The sequence below is a fragment of the Coenobita brevimanus genome, chromosome 98 (assembly GCF_032717465.1).
Source record: "Coenobita brevimanus isolate Jiangsu-jjx chromosome 98, ASM3271746v2, whole genome shotgun sequence".
In the NCBI taxonomy this organism is placed as follows: Eukaryota; Metazoa; Arthropoda; class Malacostraca; order Decapoda; family Coenobitidae; genus Coenobita; species Coenobita brevimanus.
Genome location: NC_137051.1, coordinates 39,318,362 through 39,334,636, shown reverse-complemented (window position 1 = coordinate 39,334,636; position 16,275 = coordinate 39,318,362). Strand labels below are relative to the sequence as shown.

General features: G+C 43.2%; 1 protein-coding gene across 2 annotated transcripts in view; it reads right to left on the bottom strand.

Annotated features, from left to right (window-relative positions):
- Uggt (UDP-glucose-glycoprotein glucosyltransferase) overlaps positions 1-16,275 on the bottom strand; it is a 188,732-nt gene that overhangs the window by 76,469 nt on the left and 95,988 nt on the right. The window lies entirely within an intron of this gene.

Sequence of the window (16,275 nt, the reverse complement as noted above, 5' to 3'; positions counted from 1 at the left end):
TACCTGAATTTTAAAAAGTGGTGATATCTTGGGATGGTGGTGGTACTGTTTAAAGTAGAGGGAGAGTGGCCATGTGTGGTCTGCCAAAAGGGTGTGGGAAGGGACCCCATCTAGTGCAGTATTTGTGATAAGTGGTGGTATAAGAAATGTAGTAGTATTAGACATAGAATGTGAGATAATGCTGATTTTGTGTGTGTAGTGCATCGGGGAGAGCAAGCAGAGACTGTCAAATGTGAAAAGACTGATCTTGCTGGTGAGTCTCCTGAGTGTGTGGAAGAGTTTTGTTATCTTGGGGACATGTTATGTGCTGGAGGTGGGGCTGGAGCTATCTTTGTGGCTAAGGTAAGGAGTGGTTGTTAAGAAGTTCAGGGAGCTGGTGCCTCACCTGACACTGAGAGGACTCTCCCTCTGTGCTAAGGAACTTTGTATGTGGCATGTGTTAGGAGCACAATGCTGTATGGTAGTGAGACCTGGGCAATAAAGGAAGGGGATATTTGTAGACTCAAACATCCAGAAATAGCAATGATTAGTGTGTCCTTGAATGCAAGGTCTGGGAGGGGGAGTGCTAGGTTTGTGAAAGAGCAGCTGAAAGAAAGGATGGGACTGTAGTGTATTTGATGTTGTGATGAGGAGGGATAGATGGAGATGGTTTGGGCATGTGGAGAGGATGGAGGATGAGAATTGGTTGCATAAAGAGAGATGTGTGAACATCGGGAGTAAGGTTGTGAGAGGCAGACCGAAAAAGACTGGGATGGGGTCATCGAGTGTGGCCTCAAGTGTAAGGGACTGAATAGGGAGGCTGCCAGAGATCAAGAAGCATGGAGAGCTGCCAATAGGTGTCCAAGGCCATGCACGTTGGAGCCTTTATAAATGATACGATACAAATGAATGAACTATGTTGTTGTGTTGGTCTTAGGCTCATCCCCTCTTAAAAAATAAAAAAATAAAAAAAATAAAAAATAATAATAATAATAATAATAATAATCTGGATTCTTGGGCTAGGGGCTGGTTGGACCCTGTGCTTTGCCACATTCTTCTGTCAAGCGTATACTGTTTTGCTTGCCATTATATAATTAAATCACTGTGTGTTCTTGTTTATTCACTCTGTTATAAAAGTGTCCTGGTTTTGATGAGAGTATAAAGCACATTTTGTGCTAGTTTAGCTGCTACTGCTAGTTGTTTGTTGGACTTGCTTACACACAGCCAGTGCAGCACATGGTGTATAGTTGATGTATTTCATTATTCCCCAGCTGTATGATGTCACTGCTATATTTTTATATCAGTACTGTATTCATGATGTAAAAAGTAGACTGAAATGCTGTATTATGAAATTATACAAGTACAGTAAAAGTCCCATTATTCGGCATCTATGGGACCAGGATGATGCCGAGATGTTGGATTTACCGAATAATCAAAAACCTACCCACTCAGTACCTTAAATATATTGGTAAACACTGTCATCACCACTTATGGTATTACAACTGTTTGGAGAGAGTATACTGTACAATACTGCAATCAGTACAGTACTGTACCTGAATCTGAAATATATATATATATATATAAATTAGTGAACATATACAAGTGTAATGACACAGTAGGCATACAAGTCAGATAACACTTCCTGGATGGCCGAAATGATACATAATATTACCTACCAGCTCAGTACATCACTTGTATTGGTGAACTCATCACTACTGCAGTGGCAGTATCGTAACCAATGAGGTCTTGCCTAAGTGACGTATTTGTTGCTGCTGTAAAGCTCGAAATTGGGAAAAGTTTTCAATACCATCTCAGCACTTCTGCGGCACCTCGGTTTGGGTTACCTTTCCTAGAAGGGTAGTCAAGTCGTACCCCACCTGCTCGTGGTGACCTCGCAGACACCCTGTTTTTTTTCCATATCTGTTTTTTGTGCTTTTTTTTCCTTCGGTTTTCTTTTTTCCTCCTAAATTAGGGTGACACAAACGGGGGCGGCGCTACCCGGGTTTTTCCCGGGTAGTATTGTATATACGTTTTGCTGTTGTTGTCATTTTGTTTTTTTTGTTCTCCCTTATCATGAGTAAACAACACCAGTGCCCTCGCTGCAGTAGGTCTGTAGCAAAAAGTGCACAAGCACTGAAGTGCGCCTACTGCAGCGAGTGGATTCATATAGCTTGTGAAAATTTGGATGCAGGCGACTATCCATTCATGAAGAGGAGCCACCAGCTGGGCTTTCGCTGGCTGTGTAGCCAGTGTGTTGCACCAGCAGACGAGGTCTTGGCTGGTGGAGGAAGTAGTACCAAGAAGGAGTATGAAGATAAAGTTATTGGGCCAATCTTTCAAGCAATCAGAGACGTATCAAATAGACTGGAGGCACTAGAGACCAAGGTCTCATCACCTATGGCGGTCACACAAGATCAGGCCAAGTCATTTGCGGATGCTGTTCGTGGGTCTCTCGTGGGGGGAGGGAAGGATCTGCCTGGGGGCGTGATTGAGATCAGTGCTCATGGCCAAAAAAAAGCCATTCATAGTCAGCATGTACTGATTGTGAAACCAGAGAGTGGCGCTAGTGCCCTGACAAATCAGATGGGACCAGAAGACATCAGAGGCGTACTTAACTCGGTACCGGTTGACAGCTGCCTTAAGACCAAGGCTGGTGGGCTGGTAATGAAGTTTCCGTCAGCTGAGGCCAAGGGGGAAGCAACTGGGGTGCTGACTGATCATTTTGGCCCTGAGGGCACTTTTTGCATATCAGAGCCAAAGAAAATTCTGCCTAAAATGACCGTGACAGGCCTTTCCTCTTCCTTGGATGACTCTGACATCATCCCAAATATTCTGAGAAAAAACAATAAAATTAAGATGCTCGTTGATCGAGGTTGTACCCTCAACCTTCTCTTCACAAGGACAAGGAATGACACCAAAACTGCTGTCTTGAAGATGTCGCCAGAGGTGAGATCCTCCATTGTAGAACAGGGCAATTACATCTATGTGGATCTTACAAGATGCCGCGCTTTCGATAGATTCTGGGTTACACAGTGTCATCACTGCCAAGGCTTTGGTCATACATTTGAGAGATGTTCTAGGAAAAGTGATGAACCTAAATGTGTCTTTTGTGCTGGAGCCCATAAATCTAAGGACTGTAGTAACAGAAATTCTCCCAAATGCATCAACTGCTCCTCTTTAAGACATCAAGATGCTAATTCAAAGTCACAGGTGGTTGCCCATTTTGCTTCAAGTAGAGAATGTCCAATTATGATTTCTCATAGGAATAGATTGATTGAAAACACCAATTTTGACCATTCAAAAAACTGACTACGTCACTCTTGAACCAGTTAAGGATGGGTCTTTTAAATATTCGTTCTATCCGTAATAAGATAGACTATATTAATGAAACCCTAAATCAGCACGAGCTTGACATATTGTGCTTGACTGAAACCTGGTTGTATGAGTCTGATATCGATATTATTCGTAATGCCTTGCCTAAGACACATTCTATTATTAGTATTCCCAGGCCTGCTGCTGACTATCCAGGAGGAGGCGTAGCACTCATCTACTCTGCAGCACTTGCAAACGTTTCTCTCATTGACTCAGACCTGACCCCATCCTCATTTGAATTTATGGAAGTATCAATAAATTTCCATCAGAATACCATTAGAATTGCAATTGTCTATCGACCAGGTCATCCGGGCAGAGATCGAGGTTTTATGGAGGAGTTTGGGCAGTTTCTTGAGGGGTTTTCTCTTAAACCTGGAGGACTTCTTGTTTGTGGTGATTTCAATTATTGGGTTGACAGTCCAGAGTCAAAACCATTTTCTTCAGAATTCCTTGAGTTGATCACCCAGAACAATTTTTTCAATCATGTGAGTAATCCAACTCATGTCTCAGGACATGTCCTTGACTTGATCTTGTCCCCTGTTGGTTGCAGGCGCGTATCAGATGTGGAGGTTGACTCATTTGACCCCCTCATCTCTGATCATGCTCTGATCACTCTTAGTTTTGATGTCCCAAAATCCCCTTCATATAAAAAGGTCATCAGGTTCAGAAATTACAACAATGTTGACCGCCAGTTGATGTGTTTTGAAATTGATCAACGTTTAAACTCCATCGATTCTTCAAGTCTTTCTTCTGGTGAATTGGTTGATATTTACAACAACGAGCTCAGGTCAATTTTTGACCATTATTGTCCTGAGGTAGTAAAAACAATCACTGTACGTGATAATTCTCCGTGGTATGGTCCATCCATTAATTCTTTGCGTAGACAACGTAGAAGGGCAGAACGTGAGTGGCGCTTGCAGCGGACCGAAGTAACTCGTTTGCGTTATGTTTTTGCGAGAAGAGCAGTCGTTCACACTGTAAAAGCCCAAAAGGCTAGGTATTATCAAAATAACATTGATTCATGTGGTGGTGATCAAAAAAAGTCTGCAGCTGTGAACAATTTGGTTGGTCGGAGGAAAGTAATTGTTAAACCAACTTCTTTATCTGATGCCCAATTGGCTTCTGATTTTGCTTCATTTTTTACAAGTAAGATATCTCGCATAAGAAGTGATTTAGACAGCAGTTCTCCTAGTGAAGTGTACTCAGTTGACTTCCAGCCACGGTGCACCGGGGATCATTTGCTTTCAACATTTCATCCACTGGATGTAAACAAAGTCAAATGTTACATCAGAGAACTTAATAAAACATTTTGCTCACTCGATCCATGTAACATGTCACAACTGCCTGATGTGTATGAGCATGCTGCAGACTTTATCTGCAACATAATAAATAGATGCTTCTTAGAAAGTAATTTTGTGCGGTCTGAGAAACGTGCTTTGCTTAGGCCCCTAATTAAAAAACCTGGCCTTGATGTCGAGAGCATGACAAATTATCGTCCTGTCTCTAACCTGTCTTTTTTATCCAAGATTATTGAGCGGGCCATACTTGACCAACTCTTACCACTACTGGAACACAACAGAGTTGTTCCTGTTGTTCAATCAGCATACAGAAAATACCATTCGACTGAAACTGCACTAATAAGGATTCAGAGCGACTTGGTGGCAAACACTTGTAGTGGGATGTCCTCTCTCCTAGTTCTTTTGGATCTGTCTGCAGCTTTTGATACAGTAGATCATAAACTATTGTTGGATGATCTGTATTTTTATGGCATTCGTGATAGTGCCCTTTTGCTCCTTAAGTCGTATCTGTCAGACAGATCTCAGAGAGTGGTTGTTGATTACGCTAGCTCTGATTCTGCTCCTCTTCTATTTGGAGTCCCTCAAGGATCAGTTTTGGGTCCAATTCTATTTACTATCTACATAAGTAGTTTATCGTCTTTACTTGATGCTCATGATGTGTCCTATCATTTTTATGCTGATGACACCCAGCTCTATGTTAAGATGTCAGATATCAACGATACTAAGATAAAGTTTGAATCTCTAATGTCTGATATTAAGATTTGGATGGCTAAGAGGAAACTTAAGCTGAATGATGGTAAAACTGAGATCATCATCATCAGAGGAAACAGAAGGGGTGATGACAGTGACAATGCCCTGGCTTTGAACATTGGCGTGTCACAGCTGCATCCAGTCAGTTCTGTTCGAAATTTGGGTGTTTATTTTAATTCTAAGTTAAATTACAAAGAACACATTAATCAGGTTGTAAGAGGGTGTAACTTGCATATCAGAAATCTGTATTCTCTGAGAAGATTCCTGAATGGACAGTGCCTCCTAACATTGGTCCATGCAGTGGTCTTGTCTCGTGTTGATTATTGTAATTCACTGTGGGTTGGTCTTCCAAATAATATACTAACAAAAGTTCAGTCTGTGTTGAACAGGGCGGCACGGCTTATCTTTGGTCTCCCCCCGAGAACCTCAACTACCCCGTTTCTGATTGAGTTGCATTGGTTACCAGTAAAGGCTAGAATTGAATTTAAACTGTGTCTTATTACATTCAAGGTTCTTAAGTTTGGTGAACCGAAGTATCTTGCTGAATTGTTAAAACTTCCATCGACACGCCCGGGTGTGATGTTACGCAGTGAAGATGATTCCTTGCGTCTTGATGAGCCAGGAGCCATTCACCAGTCATCTTTCTCTGATCGTTCTTTTGCATATAGAGCCCCTAGATTATATAACAGATTGCCATTGTCCATAAGACAACTCTCTACTGTTGAATCCTTTAAGAGACAGCTGAAAGCCTTTCTTTTTTCAAAATGCTACGATCTGGAGAGAGGTATTATGACAGATGATTATAGGGTTTAATTTTTGCCACTTTCATGTATATATGATGTAGCTTGTATTATATACAAGAAATGTCACAATTCTTGTAATTGTAAAAATAACGAGCGCTAGTGAATTCCCAAAAGGAAGAACTGGCGCTTTTGAGAAACAAAAGGCCAGATTATTATTATTATTATTATTATTATTATTATTACAAATATGTTTGGAGTGAGTGCTGTATACAGTACTTTTTCCAAACAAAATAAAATAGTCTGAAAATTGCATAAAATAAAGTGAAGGAATATGAATTGGTAAGGTCTTTCTGATGAATGTTAATTGTACATTTTGCATTAATTCTTTTCTTCGTTTTTTTTGTTTACATGTGAAAGGGAGAGTATTGATGGAAACAGTAATGTATTCCGTTAACCCCTTAATAACCTCCGGCATTGAACAACCCATTACAGTAAAAAACTGTGAACAATTATGGGAAGGGAACGAAGGTCACTGGCATGTTTACACGACTCTACGATACGATTCCAAGCAGTCAGAGAGTTAGTTAATCTCAGATGTTTTCGCCCATTTGGTAAATGCACAGTAACTTTGTAACTTCTCCCGTGAATCATAGCATGGGTTTAGGAAACTAAATAACACATTGTTAGGTGCGCCAGATGATTATCTTCACATCTTTAAGAAAATGGAAGAAATTTAATCCCTCTGAGTACGTAGAGTAAGTTTCTTCCATTCTTCTATCAATTTGTTTTTCTTAAAGACGTGAAAATAATCATCTGGCTCACCTAGCAGTGTTATTTAGCTTTCCAAACCCATGCTATGATTCGCTATGAGTCACGGAAAAACTTATAAAGTTACGGGGCATTTACCAAATGGGCGAAAACATCTGAGATTAACCGACTGTCTGACTGCTTGGAATCTTAGCATAGAGTCGTGTAAATGTACCAGTGACCTTCGTTCCCTCCCCATAATTGTTCAATTTTCTTTATAGCTCACACTGACTTGATATCACTGACATTGGTACTGTAAAGGGTTGTTCAGTGCCAGAGGTTATTAAGGGGTTAATGGGATATATTACTGTCTGCATCAGTACTCTCTTTCACATTAAACACAAAAATGAACAAAAGAATGAGCGCTTAATGTACGTTTAACTTTCATCAGAGAGACCTTAGCAATTCATATTCCTCCAGTTTATTTTTAAGTATTTTTCTGACTTTAGGTTAGGTTAGGTATGGTTAAATTATTAGGTACAGTTAAACTCGGTTAGATTAGGTTTAGTTAAACAGGACAGTCCCTTCCTCCATTATGCTGAGGAATAAAAATACTAGAGCTGTCACAGCCGTACAGCTAAAAACAATGGGGAAACTAATTTAACAAGCACCATTATTTATGGGTAATGCATTACAGTATCAGTGGTTCATGGGCTGCGCAATTACCAGTAAATGACACATTCAGGAATGCGTCAAGAATGAACGAATTTCAAGAATTAGCGAGGGGGCTTAGAACGTAACCCTCGCTAATTTGGAGGGGGTGGTTGCTGTACTGTATGATACTATCCAATATTGTAATCAATATAATACTATACCTGAGTCTGAAAAAATATAGAAATTAGTGAACATACACAAGTGTAATGAAACATTAAGCCTACAAGTCACAGATAACACTTCCTGGACTGCTGAGATGATTCCGGACATCTGCCGAACAATCAAAGATTTTCGTAAATGGGACTATTTCTCAAAACTGCCGAAATGTCGGATCTACCGAATAATCAGCTGCCGAATAATGGGACTTTTACTGTATAAGGTTGGTGCTGTAACACTAGAAGCATATATGCTGTATAAGACTTGGCATAAGTGCCACATGTCTCCATCTGTATTTGGGGGGGGGGGGGAAACACTCTAGGTTCATACTGAACTCTTGATTTTGAACATGCTTGTTGGTAGCCAGAATTACAATAACATCCAGAATTACTGATATTCAAAATGAAATTTTGAATCATCCATGCACTTGAACTCAAGGTTTATTCAGTCAAGAGGCTAAATCCACAGTGAGGGTAGGACAGACACCAGATTCAGGTAGTATCAGTACTGTAGCCAAATTTGGGCCTGTTTAGCAGGGACCTAGTGCTGCACAGTGTCTATCTATATTTTTAGCCAGATGCCATAATCCCATAAACAGTGGCTGTTAGTCACTGAGCTAGTTGTTTTATGGGAAGGGACATTACTCCTTCACCAGACCACTTCTAGGAGATTTCAATGTTCACCACCACCTTTGGCTCTCCTCTCCTTTCACGAATCCACCTGGTGAACAAGCCTACATCTTTTCTATCCTTAATGACCTAGAGCAGCTTGTACAGCACCCTACCCGTATCCCTGACCGCCTTGGAGAGAGCTCCAACATACTTGACCTCTTCCTCACAACTAATCCTTCTGCTTACTCTGTTAATCTTTACTCTCCGTTGGGCTCCTCCGATCACAACCTTATTACCTTAACCTGTCCTATCACTCCGGTATGGCCTGTGGACCCTCCAGGGAAACGTCGTCTGTGGCATTTTGGAGCTGCGGACTGGGAGGCCCTCAGGCAGTACTTCTTTGATTTTCCCTGGAATGATTATTGCTTCCATGGCCGGGAGCCATCTGAGTGTGCCTTGCGCATTACGGAGGTTATTCTCTCGGGCATGGAAGCATACATTCCTTTCTCATATCCTTTGACTAACGCAAGAAAGCCTTGGTTTAATCACGCTTGTTCTAATGCTGTCCGCAACAAGGAAAGGGCCTACAAAAGGTACCGGAGCCAATCCACCCGTGAATCACATCATCTTTACGTTTCTGCCAGGAATCGTGCTAAGTCTGTTCTTCGCTCTACTAAAACTAATTTCATCCATACCAAATGCTCTCAACTCTCCAACTCGAATTCTTCCCGCTCCTTCTGGCACCTTGCCAAAAATCTTTCTAAAAACTTTACCTCATCATCCTTCCCTCCTCTTTTCTACTCTGATGGTTCTGTAGCTATTTCTTCTACTGATAAAGCAGGTTGTTTCCCCCCCTCTGGCGGGGGGGAAACAACCTGGCCACACTATGGGGTGGTACTACTACTCTGCGGCCAGGTTGTGTTAGGAAGAATACTGCCACCGTATTTCCTGCGAGTCGTAAAAGGCGACTAAAAGGGGCGGGGTGAGGGGACTAGGGACCCCCTCCTCTGTTTTTTAGTTCCTAAAAAGAGACAGGCCAGAGAAAGGGATGAGGGATGGAGTTATCCCCGTACCCTGAAGATTGGGTCTATGAATGTGCGTGGATGTAGTACGACTGAGGCTAAAAGGGAGGAGATTCGGAGAATGTTTTGTCAGAAGAAAGTTGGATGTGTTAGCTCTGAGTGAAACGAAGATGAAAGGGAAGGGGGAATCCATGTTTGGAAGTGTGAATGGAAGATTGTCAGGTGTTGATAGAGGAAGGGCAAGAGAAGGTGTGGCCTTGTTAGTGAGTCTGGAAGTACAGAAATGTGTGATTGAATGGAAGGAGGTGTCATCGAGACTGATGTGGGTGAAAGCGAAATTTGAACGTGAGTTGTGGGTGTTTGTGAGTGCATATGGGCCTGGTAGTGAAAGGTATGAAGAAGAGAGGGAGTCTTTCTGGAATGATGTTGATGAGTGTCTGCAGAGTTTTGGAGCGAATGTGAATGTGGTAATGATGGGAGATCTGAATGCTAGAGTGGGAAATGTAGCAGTTGAAGGTGTAATTCGTATGCATGGTGTGCCTGGAAGAAATGAAAATGGGGAACGAATAATAGAGATGTGTGTTGAGCGAGAGATGGTGATTGGAAATACCCTGTTTGAGAAGAAAGATATTTATAAGTATACATGGGTGAGACAGGAGGGTGGAAGGGTTGTTGATAGAGCATTGATGGACTATGTGGTTGTGTCTAGGAATGTAATAGGAAGATTGTTGGATGTGAGAGTTCTGAGAGGGGAGGGTGGAGGTATGTCTGACCACTACCTGGTGGAGGGAAAGTTAAGAGTAGGTAAGAGATGGGTGAGAGCTAGGAGGGTTAGGTGTGGCTGGGAGGTTTTGAAAGTGAGTGAGCTGGATAAAAGAGAAAAAAAGATAAAGTATCAGGAGAAATTGAAAGATGAGTGGAACACAGTGAAAGATCGGGAAAATGGCAGCATGGAGGAGGAATGGCAGTTGTTTAAGAGTGCTGTGGTGGGGCATGCAGAAGAGGTGTGTGGTGTGAGACGTGTGGGTGGTGGTGTAAGAAAAGGAAGTGAATGGTGGTGCGAGGAAGTAAGTATGGCTGTGGCTGAGAAGAGACATGCATATGAAGTGTGGCTGCAGAGGAAGGATGAGATGTCATATGAAAGGTATAAGGAAAAGAGGAATAGAGCGAGAAGGGCTGTGCGTGATGCTAAAGTGGCAGCAGATAAGAGGTGGGGTAGGCGGCTGACAGAGAATCTTCAACAGAATAAGAAAATGTTTTGGAAGGAGGTGAAAAGGGTGCGAAAGGGAGAGTCTGGGAAGAAAGAACGAGTAAAAGCAGAGGATGGAAGGATGTTAATTGAGATGGATGCAGTAAGGAAGAGATGGGCAGAGTATTTTGAAAGTTTGTTAAATGTAGAGGAGGAAAGGGTGGCTGAGATTGTGGCAGATGGAAGGGTGCAAGGAATAAATGTGTTGGGAGAGTTGAATGATTCTTTGATCACGAAGGGGGAAGTGGAGAAGGCAGTAAAGGAGATGAAAATAGGGAAAGCTATAGGTATGGATGGGTGTGCTGTGGAATGCCTGAAGGGTGGTGGAGTGACTATTGTTGACTGGTTAGTAAGATTGTTGAATGTGTGCTTTGAGAAAGGTTTGGTGCCAATTGACTGGGCAAGTGCTTGTGTGGTCCCGTTGTATAAAGGCAAGGGTGATAAGTATGAATGTACTAGCTTTAGGGGTATAAGTCTGTTGAGTGTTGTAGGTAAGGTGTATGGTAGAGTGTTCATTATGAGAGTTAGAGAGGGTACAGAGGGAGTGATTGGTGATGAGCAGTGTGGCTTTAGGAGAGGGAGGGGATGCGTGGATCAGGTGTTTGCTGTGAGACAAGTGTGTGAAAAGTATTTAGCGAAAGGCAAGGATGTGTTTTGGGCATTTATGGATTTAGAGAAAGCGTATGATAGAATTGATAGGGAGGCTTTGTGGACTGTTTTAAGATTGTATAGACTTGATGGTAGGTTACTAAAAGAGGTGAAAAGTTTTTATGTAAATAGTAGAGCGTGTGTAAGAGTGGGAAATGCTGTGAGTGATTGGTTTCCCGTGAGAGTGGGGCTGCGACAGGGATGTGTGATGTCGGCTTGGTTGTTTAATATTTACATGGATGGTGTTGTAAGGGAGGTGAATGCAAGAGTTTTAGGTGGAGGTCTGAGTCTGGCGAATGTTGATGGTGGAGAGTGGAATCTGAAGCAGCTGCTGTTTGCAGATGATACTGCACTGGTGACTGATTCAGAGGAGAGATTGAGACAGTTGGTAGAGGAGTTTGGAAGGGTGTGTGAAAGGAGGAAATTGAAAGTAAATGAGAATAAGAGTAAAGTGATGAAGTGTACGAGGTTGATAGATGGTAGGGGGGTGAATATAGTTTTGAATGGTGAGTTGCTTGAAGAGGTGGATTGTTTTAAATATCTAGGGTCACATGTTCCTGTGGATGGAAGAATAGATGCAGAAGTGAAGTTTAGAATAAATGAAGTAGGAAAGGTGCTGGGAGGAATGAAAAAAGTGTTTAAATGTCGTTCGCTTAGAATGGATGTAAAGAGAAGGCTGTATGAGGGTGTTGTGGTACCGAATGCGTTATATGGGGCTGAAACATGGAATATGGGTGTAGCAGAGAGGAAAAGTTTGAATGTAATGGAGATGAGGTGTCTGAGGAGTACGTGTGGAGTGACGCGTATGGATCAGGTGTGAAATGATGAAGTGCGAAGGAGAACTGGAGTTGTTCGGGAGATGGCTGGTAGAGTTGAGGAGAGGGTGTTGCGATGGTTTGGGCATATGGAGAGAATGGATAATGAGCGATTGGTGAAAAAAATAACTAGATCTGATGTGAGAGGTGTAAGGCTGAGAGGAAGACCACGAATAGGATGGATGGACAGTGTGAAGAGGGTGCTAGATGCAAGAGGGATGTCTGTTGAGCAAGGAAGAGTGGCTGTGCGTGAGAGAAATAAATGGAGAGAAATTGTGAATGAATAAGTGATGACGCAGCCCTGAGGGGATATTCTCCTGCATTTGGTCTGATCAGCTAGTCAGGTCAGGTGCGGGTAAGGGGATGGGTCTGTTATGATGTGGCAGGGGTAAACCAGTTCTGCTGTCGGGCCCTGCTGCGGATGTCACTGATTGCATTGCGCAGTTGACCCTTGTGCGTGTAGTGCGGTGAGGATCTGTCCGTTCTCCCCTTTGGGGCTAAGATGCGAATGAATGTGTTTGAATGGATGAGTAAATGGGGAGTGTGTCGTCCTGTCTCGGCTACCTCCCTTTCCTTGGGGGAAGCAGCCTAGGTATATAGATAGATAGATAAAGAAAATCTCTTCGCACAGACTTTCTCCTCCAATTCCACATTAGACGATTCTGGTGCTGTTCCTCCATCACTTCCCCCCTCTGACTTCCTCATGGCTGACATTAAAATTTCTTCAGTTGATGTATTTTCTGCCATCACTGGCCTCAGTACTAACAAGGCATATGGGTCTGATGGGGTCCCTCCTGTTGTTCTCAAGAACTGTGCTTCTGTGCTTACACCCTGCCTAGGCAAACTCTTTCGCCTTTATCTGTCAACTTGTACCTTTCCTTCTTGCTGGAAGTTTGCTCTCATTCAACCAGTCCCAAAGAAGGGTGACCACTCCCAACCCTCCAACTATCGTCCAATTGCTTTAACGTCCTGTATTTCAAAAGTTTTCGAGTCAATTCTCAATAGAAAAATTTTAAGGCATCTTTCCTATCACAACCTTCTTTCCGATCGTCAGTACGGGTTCCGTCAGAGACACTCCACTGGCGATCTTCTCACCTACCTTTCAGATTCCTGGTCATCCTCCTTTCGGGACTTTGGCGAAAGCTTTGCCATTGCACCTGACATCTCAAAGGCTTTCGATCAAGTCTGGCATAAATCTTTAATTTCCAAACTGCCCTCCTACGGTTTCTATCCTTCCATCTGTGCCTTCATCGCTAGCTTCCTTTCTGGTCGTTCTATAGCCGCTGTTGTAGATGGCCATCGTTCTTCTCCTAGATCTATCAACAGTGGTGTTCCTCAGGGCTCTGTCCTATCACCAACTCTCTTCCTTTTGAAGGGAGAAACCTGTACTGTACACAGGAAAAATCATCTGGTAAATTACCAATATGCTGGGAATCGAACCAGGGACTCTCAGGTGAGAGCCAGGCAGCATACCACTACACCACGACCAGGTAAAAGTTAACTCACGTTGTCACAATCTTGTAACCAACGTCCCTCCGCCCCCACTGTGGGCATCAAGAGGATGAGTTAACCCCCTGGCACTCGGGCAAGTAGATGCTTTTAATCTATCCCAAGCACTTACGGCAAGTCAGAATGAAGGGAGAAACCTGTACTGTACACAGGAAAAATCATCTGGTAAATTACCAATATGCTGGGAATCGAACCAGGGACTCTCAGGTGAGAGCCAGGCAGCATACCACTACACCACGACCAGGTAAAAGTTAACTCACGTTGTCACAATCTTGTAACCAACGTCCCTCCGCCCCCACTGTGGGCATCAAGAGGATGAGTTAACCCCCTGGCACTCGGGCAAGTAGATGCTTTTAATCTATCCCAAGCACTTACGGCAAGTCAGAATGAAGGGAGAAACCTGTACTGTACACAGGAAAAATCATCTGGTAAATTACCAATATGCTGGGAATCGAACGAGTGCCAGGGGGTTAACTCATCCTCTTGATGCCCACAGTGGGGGCGGAGGGACGTTGGTTACAAGATTGTGACAACGTGAGTTAACTTTTACCTGGTCGTGGTGTAGTGGTATGCTGCCTGGCTCTCACCTGAGAGTCCCTGGTTCGATTCCCAGCATATTGGTAATTTACCAGATGATTTTTCCTGTGTACAGTACAGGTTTCTCCCTTCATTCTGACTTGCCGTAAGTGCTTGGGATAGATTAAAAGCATCTACTTGCCCGAGTGCCAGGGGGTTAACTCATCCTCTTGATGCCCACAGTGGGGGCGGAGGGACGTTGGTTACAAGATTGTGACAACGTGAGTTAACTTTTACCTGGTCGTGGTGTAGTGGTATGCTGCCTGGCTCTCACCTGAGAGTCCCTGGTTCGATTCCCAGCATATTGGTAATTTACCAGATGATTTTTCCTGTGTACAGTACAGGTTTCTCCCTTCATTCTGACTTGCCGTAAGTGCTTGGGATAGATTAAAAGCATCTACTTGCCCGAGTGCCAGGGGGTTAACTCATCCTCTTGATGCCCACAGTGGGGCGGAGGGACGTTGGTTACAAGATTGTGACAACGTGAGTTAACTTTTACCTGGTCGTGGTGTAGTGGTATGCTGCCTGGCTCTCACCTGAGAGTCCCTGGTTCGATTCCCAGCATATTGGTAATTTACCAGATGATTTTTCCTGTGTACAGTACAGGTTTCTCCCTTCATTCTGACTTGCCGTAAGTGCTTGGGATAGATTAAAAGCATCTACTTGCCCGAGTGCCAGGGGGTTAACTCATCCTCTTGATGCCCACAGTGGGGGCGGAGGGACGTTGGTTACAAGATTGTGACAACGTGAGTTAACTTTTACCTGGTCGTGGTGTAGTGGTATGCTGCCTGGCTCTCACCTGAGAGTCCCTGGTTCGATTCCCAGCATATTGGTAATTTACCAGAGATCTCTTCCTTTTATTCATCAATGATCTTCTAAGCTGTACATCTAACCCTATCCACTCATACGCTGATGACTCCACCCTTCACCTTTCCATTCGGTTCCCGCAACGCCCATCTCAACAGTTACTTCAACAAACAAGGGATGAGGCTATGGCACACCTAATGTCTGACTTGGCTCATATCTCTGATTGGGGTAAAAATAATATGGTTGTTTTTAATGCATCTAAGACTCAGTTCTTACACCTAGCAACCCGACAAAATCTTCCACAGGTATACCCACTAATGTTTAATAATATTCAGCTTAATCCTGCATCATCCTTGAACATGCTTGGGGTTTCATTTACTCGGGACTTATCTTGGAAAGATCATATTACATCTCTTGTAAAATCTGCTTCCAAGAGATTGGGTGTGCTACGCCGACTCCGCTCTTTCTTCACCCCTGCACAATTGTTGACTCTATACAGGGGTTTTATCCGCCCCTATGTGGAATACAACTCTCATGTGTGGGGAGGCTCCCCACATACAGCTCTTCTCAATAGGGTGGAGTCAAAGGCTTTTCGTCTCATTAACTCTCCTCCTCTTACTGACTCCCTTCAACCTCTCTCTCTTTGCCGCACTGTTGCATCCTTATCTCTTTTCTGTCGCTACTTTAATGGTCACTGCTCCTCTGAACTGTCTGCTTGCATTCCTCCACCTCAACGATGGGCGCGTAGCACCCGTCTGGCAGCAAACTCTCATCCCTTTTCTGTCCAACTCTCTAATGCAAGAGTTAAAAGTTACTGCCAGTCTTTCATTTATGCAACAGGTCAGCTCTGGAACTGTCTCCCTCTGTCTGTATTTCCTGCTGCCTATGATCTCCAGTCTTTCAAACGCAGTGTGTCCAGGCATCTCAAAATGATCGGATCTTGAATTTGGCTCTCTATTGTATTTTGTTTTTCTCTTGGAGGGAACTGTTACTGCGGGCTCATGGCCTTTGGTTCGTTCTTCCTCGCATTAAAAAAAAAAAAAAAAAAATGTATGGATTGGTTATATGGTTACCACACAGTCTTGTAAATTATTTCAAGGCTTACAGGAAACCATTAAGTTTGTCACTCAATATGATGCCACCTAAAAAGGAAAGAAGAGTAATAACATGTGACAGGAAAGATGGGACAAACAGGATGAGAAGAGGCCAGACAGAAAAAGAATGATAAAAATGAAGAAACAGGTAGAGGCGGCCTGCAGTCCTGATGGACCCAGGTTCG